The sequence below is a fragment of the Oncorhynchus keta genome, chromosome 18, assembly GCF_023373465.1.
Source record: "Oncorhynchus keta strain PuntledgeMale-10-30-2019 chromosome 18, Oket_V2, whole genome shotgun sequence".
NCBI classification, from domain to species: domain Eukaryota; kingdom Metazoa; phylum Chordata; class Actinopteri; order Salmoniformes; family Salmonidae; genus Oncorhynchus; species Oncorhynchus keta.
In genome coordinates, this window is record NC_068438.1 from 15311866 (window position 1) to 15327068 (window position 15203).

Genomic DNA, 15203 nt, shown 5'->3' on the forward strand with positions numbered 1-15203 from the left:
ATTTAAATTGATGCGGGACAAATCATTCAAGGCCTGTCTTTCAGGTATAGCATCTATAATACATGACAGCAGTTATTTTTCAGCAAAACTCTTGTAAAGTAAATAATAGAACTAGTCAAACTACAACACTGTTCCTTTTACGTCATAAAAAAAGCAATTCACAGTACTTCAATGTACATTACAACATAAAGGAAATAATAACTACAAGCACCATGTACCTGAATTATGAGCAATAGAAATACAAGGGTTACCGACTTAATCCATTCATTTATAACCCATAGATAAAACATTCATAAGCATTCTGTAAACATTTCCAAAATGATTATAACTGGCTCCAACACTAATATATCTTAGACACTGGGGATGAAGTTTGAGGAACTGTTCACATATGTGTGTATTTGTCATCCTGATCCTGGTCCTCCAGAGGTTTCTCCAGAGGGTTGGGCTCTTCAGCCACAGCAGGACTCTGCTCCAGGGGCTGGGGGTCCTGCTGGGGCATGGTGGGGTCACTGTCATGGACATGGGAAGCAACTGAGACCCAGCCAGAGTGGCAGGGTGAAAGGCAAACTGCACGCCCGATGTATGGTGGTTAGCTGCTGGGTCCATGGGATATAAGTCAACACTGAGTCCTGGAGGTCCACTTGCGTGAGGGCTGTGGACGTAGGTGCTAGGGTCTGCACCGACAACAGGGGATGTGTTTGTAGTCAAACCCCAGCTGTGTTACAACTATTTTGTACAGGTGAAGGTGTATATTACTATGCTCTGTGGATATGATGGAACTTTTACAGAGTTTATGCTTTAAACCTCTTAAAGATCATACCCTTTTTTTCAATTTTTGCCTAAAATTACATACCCAAATCTAACGTCTCAATCACGGACAGCTGTCTATCGTTGTCTCTGATTGGGAATCATACTTGGGTAGCCCTTTTCCCCTCCTTTCAGTGTGGGTATTTGACTTTGTTAGAGGCATGATAGCCGAAGTTAAGCTTCACGGTCGTTTCCTTGTTTTGTTGGCAACATTTCTAAAAATAAAAGGAAAATGTACGCTCACCACGATGCACCTTGGTCCGCTTCTTACGACGCCCATGACAAACGGCCCATACATAGCTCAGGACCTGAAGCAAGGATATGCATATTCTTGATACCATTTGAAAGGAAACACTTTGAAGGTTGTGGAAATGTGAAATTAATGTAGGAGAATATAACACATTAGATCTAGTAAAAGATAATACAAACAAAAAAACATACTGCTCATTCTGTGCATGATTTCCTGCAAGACAGGAATGTCAGTGTTCTGCCATGGCCAGCGAAGAGCCCAGATCTCAATCCCATTGAGCACGGCTGGGTCCTGTTGGATCGGAGGGTGAGGGCCAAGGCCATTCCCCCCAGAAATGTCCGGGAACTTGCAGGTGCCTTGGTGGAAGAGTGGGGTATAGCGTCTCATAGCAAGAACTGGCAAATCTGGTGCAGTCCATGAGGAGGAGATGCGCTGCAGTACCTAATGCAGCTGGTGGCCACACCAGATACTGACTGTTACTTTTGATTTTGACCCCCGCCCCCCTTTGTTCAAGGACACATTATTCCATTTCTGTTAGTCACATGTCTGTGGAACTTGTTCCGTTTATGTCACAGTTGTTGAATCTTGTTATGTTCATACAATGTTTACACATGTTAAGTTTGCTGAAAATGAACGCAGTTGACAGTGAGAGGACGTTTCTTTTTTTGCTGAGTTTAGATGTCCTGGCGGAGTGGGTGTGGAGCCAGAGACAGCAGTGCGGTCATTCCTGCATTTGAACATGTACATTTATTTGATCAAACAAAACTATGCTACATTTTATCTCTGGGACCCTCAGCATGACAAATCAGAGCAAGATTACTGAATGTAAGTACATTATTTACCTTCAGAGGTGAATGTATCAAACCAGTTGACGTGATAAAAATATTTTGTTGTTGTGCACTCTCCTCAAACAAAAGCATGGCATTTTTCACTTTAATAGCTACTGTTAATTAGAACTGCAGTTAGATTAACAAGAATTTAAGCTTTCTGCCCATTTAAGACATGTCTATGTCACGGAAAGTTGGCTGTTGTTTAAAACGTCATTCCATTCACATTAGCACACGTTAGCATCCGTCCCGGTTTAGGGACACCTATCCCGTAGAGGTTAATTCAATTGGCATCAAGATTAGTTGCTCTTTCACTCTCCCCAAAGTTGGTAAAAAGAGGTGTGTGTGTGTAGGTGAGTATGGAGGATGGGCCCACCATGTACATGACTGTGGTGAGGGGCAAGGTGGTGGAGGTAGTGGTGGTGGTGTCATGTTGTTGGAGGTACTCTGGGTAGGACCAATGGTTCATGGGCTGGAGAGCAGTAGCTGCAGGCTGGGCTATCCAACTTACACAGAGGCCGACATCATTGACTGTGGAGGAGTCATTGGATAGGCTACTAGCCACTTCAAACCTGGAAGTCCCTATGGATATACCATACTGGGTTAGCACTAGTAGCCAATAGTAATGTAAAGATTGAAACTTATCCAAATAAATTATGGGAATATATACTCCAATTTACTTACCAAGACGTGCATATGAAGGCAAGTTGTTGTTTGTGATCCCAACCTGTGAAAAATATGTACTGAGAAATCTACCTGAAGGAAGGGAATCTAAATTCACTCTTTATTATTTAAAGTGAGTTACAATGGTATTTGGGCTTTAAAGCTCAGGAGTTTACATTCAAATGCTGTATGTGCATTATCAACGGTAAACCCCGGGTGGTGAGTGATTATAATCCTTTTAAATGCCAACATAATTTCAACAGTAGCTACAAATCCACTGGCTTATATAGGCATGATCCCTGTGTGTAGAACAATGTATTCACTTGCATTACTTCACAGTTGAATAATAAGTAAATTATATCCATTTATGTGTGTGTGTGTGTGTGTGTGTGTGTGTGTGTGTGTGTGTGTGTGTGTGTGTGTGTGTGTGTGTGTGTGTGTGTGTGTGTGTGTGTGTGTGTGTGTGTTGTGTGTGTGTGTGTGTGTGTGTGCGTGTGTGCGTGCGTGCGTGCGTGTGTGTGTGTGTGTGAACTATGTGGGAATTTGGAGCAAACAGTGGAATGGCAGAAAGGATCTGGAACAGGAGACCATTAAATTGAATCCAGGCATGCAAATTCACTTGGCAGGCTGGAGCACTTAATTGTATACTGTATATTGTTGTTGCAAGAGGTGTTTCATATATTATACGGTGTATTCATCTATTACTTCATTTTGCATTTCTCTTTTTTTAAAGACAAATACCACACATTTAGTAAAATAAATTGAACTCAGTCTAACTTCTTCTACTGATCAGCTGAACCCTTCCCGGAACCTCTGAGAACCTCTCTTTTTAGAGAGTCCCTCTGAGAACCTCTGAGATTCAACTAACACAGTCCATTTAGTTGGGTATCCCTCCTTTTTTTAACAGGCCCTCGATCTTTCTATCGCATCAGGGTCTGTTGGTTGGAGTGTAGTGTTGAGAATGCCGTACTCTGTGTGCCTTGTGAGTTTTCAGGTAATTAATAGGTTGAGAGGTTGGTAAGAGGGCTCATTGGCATGGCTGAGCTGAGCTGATTTGCATAGGCCCTGTGCCCAGCCTTGCAGCCAGGTAGTAACTGTCATGGAAAAACACCTGCATTATATAAGGAGAAAATCCCCTTTTCTACCCTGCTGTAGGAATCTGATCTGATCTTCTCCAGGCTCCTTTCAGTTGACGTTGTGCATGTCCAGCCGAACGAAAGGCCATCTCTCTCGGTGTTTAGGGCATGTTGTAAAGATAAGAAGAAATGCTGAAGATTCTGTTTGACGCTTCAGGATGACAGGTTGACACTTATCTAAAATGTTTCCAATTGCATTCCTGTGGCTTGGCCTCTGTTCTCTTTTGTCTCCTGCTCTGTCTTGTTCAATCCTCTATTATAGAATGACAGGCTCACAAGCCCTGTCATTTTGAATTCCGCAAAGAGAGTGTGGAAGACGTGAAACAATTAACAACTTGGATGGAAAATCATTTAGGTTAATAGCGGATGATATTGCCACTCCTATTTGCCATATCTTCAATTTAAGCCTACTAGAAAGTGTGTTCCCTCAGGCACAGAGGGAACACACTTTATTTTTAAATAATTTTGCTACCTAAGAATAGAACAAAAAAACAGAACTGGCTCAAATAGCCGACCAATCATCCTGTTACAAACTCTTAGCAAACTTTTGGAAAAAAATGGTGTTTGGCTAGATACAACGCTACTTTACAGTTAACAAATTGACAACAGACTTTCAGCACGCTTATAGGGAAGGACATTTAACAAGCATAGCACTTACACAAATGACCGATGATTAGCTGAGAGTAACTGATGAAAAAAAGATTGTGGGGGCTGTTTTATTAGACTTCAGTGCGGTTATTGACATAATCGATCATAGTCTGCTGCTGGAAAAACGTATGTGTTATGGCTTTACACACCCAGCTATATTTTGGATAAAGAGTTACCTGTCCAACAGAACACAGAAGGTGTTCTTTAATGGAAGCCTCTCCAACATAATCCAGGTAGAATCAGGAATTCCCCAAGGAAGCTGTCTAGGCCCCTTACTTTTTTCAACTTTTCTAACGACATGCCACTCAGTAAAGCCAGTGTGTCTTTGTATGCGGGTGACTCAACAATATACACATCAGCTACTACAGCTAGTGAAATGACAGCAACACTTAACAAACACTTAGTTTCAAAATTGGTGGCAAGGAATAAGTTAGTCCTAAATACTGTATAAAAAAACCTAAAAGCATTGTATTGGGGACAAATCCTTCACTAAACCCTAAACCTCAACAAAATCTTGTGGTGAATAATGTGGAAATTGAGCAAGTTGAGGTGACTAAACTGCTTGGAGTAACCCTAGATTGTAAATTGTCATGGTCAAAACATTGATACAACAGTGGCTAAGATTGGGAGAAGTTTGTCCATTATAAAGCATTGCTCTGCCTTCTTAACAGCACTATCAACAAGGCAGGTCTTGCAGGCCCTAGTTTGGTCACACCCGGACAAGATGGCACCAATAGAAATGGCAGCTTCGCTTCGAGTCCTTAGGAAACTGTGCAGTATTTTGTTTTTTATGTATTATTTATTACATTGTTAGCCCAGAACACCTTAAGTGATATTACACAAACCCGGGAAGAACTATTGGATATCAGAGAGACATCAACTTACCAGCACAACCAGCGCTACGACCAGGAATAAGACATTCCCAAAGCAGATCCTTTGTCTGTACCTCCCAGGGCATTTGAACTGATTTAGCTTTCCAAAGAGATATCCGGAATTGTAACATACTCTGTTTCATGGAAACATGGCTAGCTGGGGATATGCTGTCAGAGTCCATACAGCCAACGGGATTTTCAGTGCATCGCACCGACAGGAATAAGCATCTCTCTGGTAAGAAGAAGGGCAAGGGTGTATGTTCCATGATTAACGACTCATAGTGTAATTGTAACAACATACAAGAACTCAAGTCCTTTTGTTCATCTGACGTAAAATTCCTCACTGTCAAACGCCGACCATATTATCTCCAAAGAGAACTCTCCTCAGTTATCGTCACAGCCGTGTATATCCCACCGCAAGTGGATACCAAGACGGCCATCAAGGAACTTCATTGGACTTTATGAAAACTGTAAACCATACAGTTGAAGTCGGAGGTTTACATACACCTTAGACAAATACATTTAAACTCACAATTCCTGACATTTAAACCGAGTAAAAAGTCTCTTTCTTAGGTCAGTTTGGATCACCACTTTATTTTAAGAATATGAGATGTCAGAATAATACTAGCCAGAATGATTTATTTCAGCTTTTATTGTTTTCATCACATTCCCAGTGGGTCAGAAGTTTACATACACTCAATTAGTATTTGGTAGCATTGCCTTTAAGTTGTTTAACTTGGGTCAAACATTTCAGGTAGCCTTCCAAAAGCTTCCCACAATAAGTTGGGTGAATTTTGGCCCATTCCTCCTGACAGACCTGGTTTAACTGAGTCAGGTTTGTAGGCCTTCTTGCTCGCACACGCGTTTTCAGTTGTGCCCACACATTTTCTGTAGGATGGAGGTCAGAGCTTTGTGATGGCCACTCCAATACCTTGACTTTGTTGTCCTTAAGCTACTCACAACTTTTGAAGTATGCTTGGGTTCATTGTCCATTTGGAAGGCCCATTTGCGAACAAGCTTTAACTTCCTGACTAATATCTTGAGATGTTGCTTCAATATGTCCACATAATTCTTTCTTTCTCATGATGCCATCTATTTTGTGAAGTGCACCAGTCCCTCCTGCAGCAAAGCACCCCAACAACATGATATTGCCACCCCTGTGCTTCACGTTTGGGATGGTGTTCATCGGCTTGAAGGCCTCCCCCCTTTTCCTCCAAACATAACGATGGTCATTATGGCCAAACAGTTCTATTTTTGTTTCATCAGACCAGAGGACATTTCTCCAAATAGTACAATTTTTGTCCCCATGTGCAGTTGCAAACCGTAGTCTGGCTTTTTTATGGCGGTTTTGGAGCAGTGGCTTCTTCCTTGCTGAGCGGCCTTTCAGGTTACATCGATACAGGACTCGTTTTACTGTGGATATAAATACTTTTGTACCCATTTCCTCAAGCATCTTCACAAGGTCCTTTGCTGTTGTTCTGGGATTGATTTGCACTTTTCGTACCAAGGTTCTTTCATCTCTAGGAGACAGAATGCGTCTCCTTCCTGAGCGGTATGATGGCTTCGTGGTCCCATGGTGTTTATATTTGTGTACGATTGTTTGTACAGATGAACATGGTTACTTCAGGCGTTTGTACATTTCTCCCAAGGATGAACCAGACATGTGGAGGTCTACACATTTTTGTTCTGAGTTCTTGGCTGATTTCTTTTGAATTTTTCCGATGATGTCAAGCAAAGAGGCACAGAGTTTGAAGGTAGGCCTTGAAATACATCCACAGGTACACCTCCAATTGACAAATAATCTGTCTGTAAACAATTGTTGGAAAAATTACTTGTGTCATGCACAAAGTAGATATCCTAACCGACTTGCCAAAACTATAGTTTGTTAACAAGAAAATTGTGGAGTGATTGAAAAATGAGTTTTAATGACTCCAATCTAAGTGCATGTAAACTTCCAACTTCAACTGTATATCCTGAGGCTGAATTTATTGTAGCTGGGGATTTTAACAAAGCTATTCTGAGAACAAAGTCTATCAGCATCTCGATTGTTGTACATGAGTGGGTAACACACTCGACCATTGCTACTCTAAATTCCGCAATTTATACAAAGCCCTCCCCCGACCTCCTTTTGGCAAATCTGACCATGACTCCATCTTGTTGCTTCCCTCCTATAGGCAGAAACTAAAACAGGAAGCGCACGTGCTTAGGTCTATCCAACGCTGGTCTGACCAATCAGATTCCACGCTTCAAGATTGCTTCGAACACAGATACTGGGATATGTTCTGGGTAGCCTCAGATAATAACATTGACGTATACACTGACTCGGTGAGCAAGTTTATAAGGAAGTGTATAGGATTAATGGCAGCATTTGCGCAAAGCTGAAAACACTTATCACGGCATTTAATCATGGCAAGGCGACTGGAAATATGATTGAATATAAACAGTGTAGTTATTCTCTCAGTATGGCAATCAAATAAGCTAAGTATCAGTATAGAGACAAAGTGGAGTCGCAATTCAATGGTTCAAACATGAGACATATGTGGCAGGGTCTACAGGCAATCACAGATTACAAAAAGAAAACCAGCCCCTTCATGGACATCGACGTTATGCTTCCAGACAAATTAAAAAACTTCTTTGCGTGCTTTGAGGACAATACAGTGGGCTATCCTTCTCTGTGGCCTGTAACGGCGTTCGTCTGTTGAAAGAGAGTCGGACCAAAATGCGGTGTGGTGGTTACTCATGCTCTTTAATGAAAATATGTACGATACATGAAATAACAAATTACAAAACAACAAACGAAACGCGAAAACCTATACAGCCTATCTTGTGAAAACAAACACAGAGAACGGAACAATCACCCACGAAACACTCACAGAATGTGGCTGCCTAAATATGGCTCCCAATCAGAGACAACGATAATCACCTGACTCTGATTGAGAACCGCCTCAGGCAGCCATAGACTAATTAGACACCCCACAAAACCCCAAGACAAAAAACACACCACAATAACCCATGTCACACCCTGGCCTGACCAAATAAATAAACAAAACACAAAATACTAAGACCAAGGCAGGACATGGCCGACGTGAGTAAAACATTTAAACGCGTTAACCCCCGCAAGGCAGCTGGCTGGTGTGTTTACGGACATATTCAATCAATCCCTACCGCAGTCTGCTGTCCCCACATGCTTCAAGATGGCCACCATTGTTCCTGTTCCCAAAAATGCTAAGGTAACTGAACTAAATGACGATTTCCCTGTAGCACTCACTTCTGTAATCATGAAGTGCTTTGAGGGACTAGTCAAGGATCATATCACCTCCACCCTACCTGTCACCCGAGACCCACTTCAATTTCCTTACCCCCCCAATAGGTCCACAGATGATGCAATCGCCATCACACTGCACACTGCCCTATCCCATCTGGACAAGAGGAATAGATATGTAAGAATGCTGTTCATTGACTACAGCTCAGCATTCAACACCATGGTACCCTCCAAACTCATCATTAAGCTTCAGACGCTGGGTCTTGACCCTGCCCTGAACCACTGGGTCCTGGACTTCCTGATGGGCCGCCCCCAGGTGGTGAAGGCAGGAAACAACATATCCCCTCCGCTGATCCTCAACACTGGGGCCCCACAAGGGTGCGTTCTCAGCCTCCTCCTGTACTCCTTGTTCACACACGAATGCGTGCCATGCACGCCTTCAACTCAATCATCAAGTTTGCAGATGACAATACAGTGGTAGGCTTGATTACCAAAAATGACGAGACAGCCTACCTGGTACTGCAACTGCATTGCCCACAACCGCAAGACTCTCCTGAGGGTGGTGCGGTCTGCACAATGCATCACCGGGGGCAAACTACCTGCCCTCCAGGACACCTACAACACCCGTTGTCACAGGAAGGCAAAAAGATCATCAAGGACAATAACCACACAAGACACTGCCTGTTCACCCCGCTTCCATCCAGAATGCGAGGTCAGTACAGGTGCATCAAAGCTGGGACAGAGAGATTGAAAAACAGCTTCTATCTCTAGGCCATCAGATTGTAAACAGCCACCACTAGCACAGAAAGGCGGCTGACTACCTACAGACGTGATATCGTTGACCACTTTAATAAATGGAACACTAGTCACTTTAATAATGCCACTTTAAGAATGTTTACATATCCCGCATTACTCATCTCATATGTATGTAATGTATACTGTATCCCTCACTATCTATTCTTTACTATCTATTTCATCTTAGCCACTCTGTCACTACTCATCCATATATTTTATACTTATATATTCTTATCCCATTCCTTTACTAGATTGTGTGTATTAGGTTTTGTTGAAGAATTAGTTACATATTACCTGTTAGATACTGCTGCACTGTCAGATCTAGAAGTATAAGCATTTCGCTACACTCACAGTCACATCTGCTAATCATGTGTATGTGACCAATAACATTTGATTTGATTTGAATACTGTTCAGTCGTGTGGTCAGGTATCACAAAGAGGGACTTGGAAAATTGCTATTGGCTCAGAACAGGGCAGCACGGCTGGCCCTTACATGTAATCTCTCCTGGTTCAAAGTGGAGGAGAGATTGACTTCATCACTACTTGTATTTCTGAGAGGTATTGACGTGGAATGCACCGAGCTGTCTGTTTGAACTACTGGCACACAGCTCAGACACCCATGTATACACCACAAGACATATCACCAGTGGTCTCTTCACAGTCCCCAAGTCCAGAACAGACTAAGAGAGGCACACAGTACTACATACAGAGTACACAGAACTCTGTTCTCATGCAAGCAGTAAAATTAGATTAAAAACATAAAAAATAAACCTTATGGAACTGTGAAAAGACACAAACACAGGCACAGACACATGCATACACACACATGATAAAATACGCACTATACAGACATGTACACATGGATTTTGTGTGGTAGATATATGGTAGTGGAGTAGTGGCATGAGGGCACACACTTAGAGTGTTGTGAAATCTGTTGTGAATGTATTGTAATGTTTTTAAAATTGGATAACTGCCTTAATTTTGATCCCAGGAAGAGTAGCTGCTGCTTTTGTGTAATAAGTAGAAATATAAATACACTAAATTTGTAGTTCTTGTTATGTTTCCTTCGCCGCTCTAGGGGGCACTGTCTTGGCATTGTGGAGATGAAGTCCTCGTTTCCTCGTCAGCAACCTCGTTTCCTCGTCTGAGTCTCAGACTCAAACCCCTTGCTATGGCTTTTCATCAGGCAGCCCTAAGGACGGAGCTATAGAATCAATCACAGAAAGGAGAAACTGTCAGTTAGCTTATATCCGTGTGTCAGGGCAGCAAAGGATTGAGTCTGCAACTAAAGACCTGTAGTTAGCTGCCCTGCTGCCCTGGGACTACAGGTGCAAATTAGCTTTGGCTATCCACGGCACATTTACATGGATGTTGCATTACTGTAGTATTGTGTAATATAATGTGCATTGTCCCCTGTAAATAAAAATAAAAATATGATTAATTGATTGCTCTTTAAAAATGTAGGTTCAATTTTGTTTGCTTCATGGGTGTGTTGGGGAGGTGTGCCCCTTTCTGTCCTGAGGTAATTTCAAGACAGTATTTTTGTCCATTTAGGAGACAGCTTTTGGCTCGAGAGCACCCCTAGTAACAAAAGTTATGTAAACACTCTTTAATAAGAGGTGTCATAGATGTGATTTGCTCCACTGATAGTGGTCCTGATTGTATAAGTGAACAGGAAGGAACATAATAGAAACAAAAGTAGAAGCTCAAGCTCAAGTGTGCTACACCCAGAAAACCGTATGTCTGTAGGCACTAAGACAGACCGAAACGCATGCTACCTCAGACATTCTGCATGTATTAGCTTGAAATGAGTGTGGTGGCCTCTTTAAGTAGGCCAAGTTGGAATTTGAAACGCACTTCTATTGTGAAACAAATATTTTCAACAACATGAGAACAGCACATACTCACTTGCTATATAAACTGTAATCTTTTTACAAACAATTTACTTGTCAATTTGATAGACTAGAATAGGCTATAGAGAATTTAATGTTGAGACATTATAAATAGAGGGAGCCATTTTCCCATAGGCATGTCATTAATGACAACGTATTCAGAGTTTGATCGATGGACTCAGCGTGAATGAAAAATACTTTTGAGTCATAAATTGTGAGCAGCTCTGTTATCATTGTTGAAACGGATATTTTGGAAGTATAACTGTTGCCAGTTCACATCTATTCCCTTCGTCGACTCCCACTTAATTAATTCGTTTTTAATTAATAATCTTCTCTTAATGATATGAACCAGTAGATATTTAATGCACATTCATGATAACTTTGACTCACTATCAGACACACTCCCTGATCTTTCTCAGTGACATAATTAATCAAAAGGTTCAAAAGTTAGACATCACTCAACTAAGGCAAGGCATCTGCAGATGAAAAATCATGGTCTTTAGGCTCAGGAAATTGGTCCATAAAAATGTTACTTATTTAATACACATTTGGTTGTGTATTATCATACCTTGCCTTTGACTTATACATTCCCCAGGTTTGACTATATGGTTTGACTATATTTTTTAAACTGTGCCTTTAAAACTCACTGTCACATACAATAAGACACTGTTTGTCTGTGCACGTGTGTGACCAAGGTGTGTGAAACCGTGGGAACCCTTTTCCTGTTGTCAAGTGTCTAGAGACTGATTATGATCTATAATGCAGAGAGTAAGGCCCTATGGTTTCAGATATGGCTGTGCACTGTAAGCACTTGGCCTGTCTTGTTAGCTGGATCGAGTCCTGCCACTTTCCTCTCCAAATCTAAATCAGAACATGATTGATTTACCCCCCAGCACAGTAAAGTACACTGACTCCAGGAGCAGTCAGCTGATTGAACTTTTTAACCAAATAACAATTTTAAATTACATTCAAAATCAAATCAAATCAAATTTATTTATATAGCCCTTCGTACATCAGCTGATATCTCAAAGTGCTGTACAGAAACCCAGCCTAAAACCCCAAACAGCAAACAATGCAGGTGTAAAAGCACATTATCACATTATCATTCAACTCTATAAGGCCCTATTACTAGCAGGCAATAATGTAATACCAATTACTACTCCCCCCCCTCCCCCCTACCCCTGCTGCATTCCTACATATCACTCAATGAGCCCATCAACGCTGCACTAAATGTCCTCCTACATCTACCAAGGGGCGGCAGGTAGCATAGTGGTTAGAGCGTTGGGCCAGTAATCAAAAGGTTGCTGGATCGAATTCCTGAGCTGACAAGGGAAAATCTGTCAGGCAGTTAAACCCACTGTTCCCCAGTAGGCTGTCATTGTAAATAAGAATTTGTTCTTAACTGACTTGCCTAGTTAAAAAAAAATGTTTTTACACTTAACTTATTGTGGTGCAAAAGACTGTAACTCGTCCCATTGTAGTACATAATTCTGAATGTGTTGTTTCACCTGGAGTAGGATCAATGAGTAACTTCATATTACTGAATTGTTGTTATTTTCCATATTAACTACAGTATGGAGTTGTTGTTTCATCCAAACAGTGAAACTATAGTAAATAACCAGCTAATTACAGTAAAACTTTAGGCAGTTGAATGATAAGCATAAACTTAAAAAGTGAACTTTAATTACATTAAATGTGTCTGTACTGTAGTCAAACAGACCTCATGCAGCCCCTGAGAAAGCTGTGGGCTCTGACAAGCAGTGACCACACGTATAGCATGTATGTCAGTGGGAAAGGAAGCTACGGCACACAGCATTACTCAAAACTGAAAATAGCTGTGCAGCAACGCTCCCCATCAAACCTGACAGAGCTTGAGAGGATCTGCAGAGAAGAATGGGAGAAACTCCCCTTATACAGGTGTGTCAAACTTGTAGCGTCATACCCAAGAAGACTCGAGGATGTAATCCCTTTTTTAAAGTATTGTATTGTCAGTATTGGTGGATTGTGTGTAGATTGATGAGGAAAAAACGATTTAATCTATTTTAGAATAAGGCTGAAACGCAACAAAATGCAGAAAAAGTCAAGGGGTCTGAATTCTTTCTGAATGCACTGTATCATGTCATGTAAAATGCTGAATTTGATACGTTTGGAAGACCTTCATTATAATAATGCATTATTATATTCCACTACCTATTGGTGAATATAACCTCTTAATGTAACTGCAGCAACCAGAAACTGTACAAATGGATATTAGATTGAGCGAGTGTGTGAGGGGGTGTCCACATTTAATATGAACAAGAGCAGTTCTATTTATATATTTAATTGATATTAAATACGGCGATCTAAGAGAACATAAAAAAATCATGATTTCAGTCCTATTCCTCATAAACACAAACACTCATGAGCACGCACGCACGCCAAACACACTCAGACACGCATGCCAAACACACTCAGACACGCACGCCAAACACACTCAGACACGCATGCACACACACAATTCTGAGCTGTACAAAAGAGGAAGCAACGCAGCTGTGATGTGTTTTACAGTGGTGTGGCACTCAAGATTTTTGGCAACATGAAGACCAACCTCCAAATGATTGCCTTCCTGTTTCCAAAGGGGCTTCAACATAATGCTTTCTCCAGTGATTCTGACAACATTGATTTTAGCACTGTTACCACACGTCAATATGCTGAAGTAGACAGTTACTCTCGTTAAAATTGTGGATCTCAAATTAGGATTTGGTTTGAAGTGCTACTTAAACACCATCCCCGTCTCTGATTAAAGAATGTAAAAATCCTTCTGTCCAAACAGAGGTCTACTCTTTTGTTCCTTTTATACTGGCCAAAGTATTACATCTCCATCTGCTGCTTTATAAAGACTTTCTAAGTCAAAAACCACAGTAAATCATCTTAACCATGACACTAGAGTGCATAACGGTGAGGAAGCTTGGAGAAGACTATCCATCAAGACTGACCTGAAACATGTCGCCACACGACTTGAACAGTTGACTCAGCAAATACTAAGTAGAAAATCCTTTTTCTGTAGGGCATGTTATATCAATTATGACCTTCAACCTCTGACCTCAACTTTTAACCCTCAATGACAATGTGCACAATGCTCATTCTCATGCCATAGTTCTCAGTGCTGTTATCTTGTAGTAATCATATGGACTTGTTCAACACTGTGCACATTTCCACAGCGCCCACATACAGTACGTACTGTATGATGGCTGGTCAGTTGGAGGTGGTAGGCTAATTGACACTGAGTCACTTGCTATTACTTTCCATGCAATAATATGTTAGCATGCTGTAGTAAAAAATCTAAATGATTATGTTAGGCATCATTTGATAAATTGATTAAAAAAAGTACAATATCATGCTTTGGGATATAGCACAACATTTGGTCAGATAAATGAATTAATTCATGAGTTGATGTGTCAACATTTCTAATTTCAACTTCGATTCAATTTTTTGAAAGGATCATGTACTTACATTTCTCCCAGGGCATGCTCTACGGCTGTCAGATATCTCAAGCTCTGAGTCATTTGTTGAATTGCTTGACTTTTCTTAATAGGATGTGAGTTTGAAACAGAACCATAGTGAGTGATGGGTTTCAGTGACTTTCTTTATAGCAGCCGCTACAAAACCTCAAGTGATGACACATCTCTTCCAACCACAGGTTTCCCTGAGTGGTCCCAGTGTCACCAACGCTCCACTGACATTGACTTAGAGCTTGACTACTACACTCTTTTACACTCTAAACATGTCAGTGTTCACCAAGATCCATTAGATGAGATGTATTTTACTTGAATGGTACCTACATAAGGACACTTTAGAATTTGCGATAAATGTTTTATAATCCACACAATTCAAATAGTAACTATTAATAGTTACTGTTTTCTTTACATTCTTTATATTCAAACAAGATTACAACAGAGTAAGTATTGCTGCACAATATTGTACATGAAACAGTTCTTCCCCTCGTAAAGCCTGTAGAAATGTTGATTCATGGGGAAAACAAAGATAAAAATGTGCAGTTTTACAGCTAATC

The 15203-nt window shown here is 41.0% G+C and overlaps 1 pseudogene; it reads right to left on the minus strand.

The window, feature by feature from the left end:
• Positions 1–237: 237 nt before the first annotated feature.
• Positions 238–14660, minus strand: LOC118396947 (POU domain class 2-associating factor 1-like; annotated as a pseudogene).
• Positions 14661–15203: the final 543 nt, after the last annotated feature.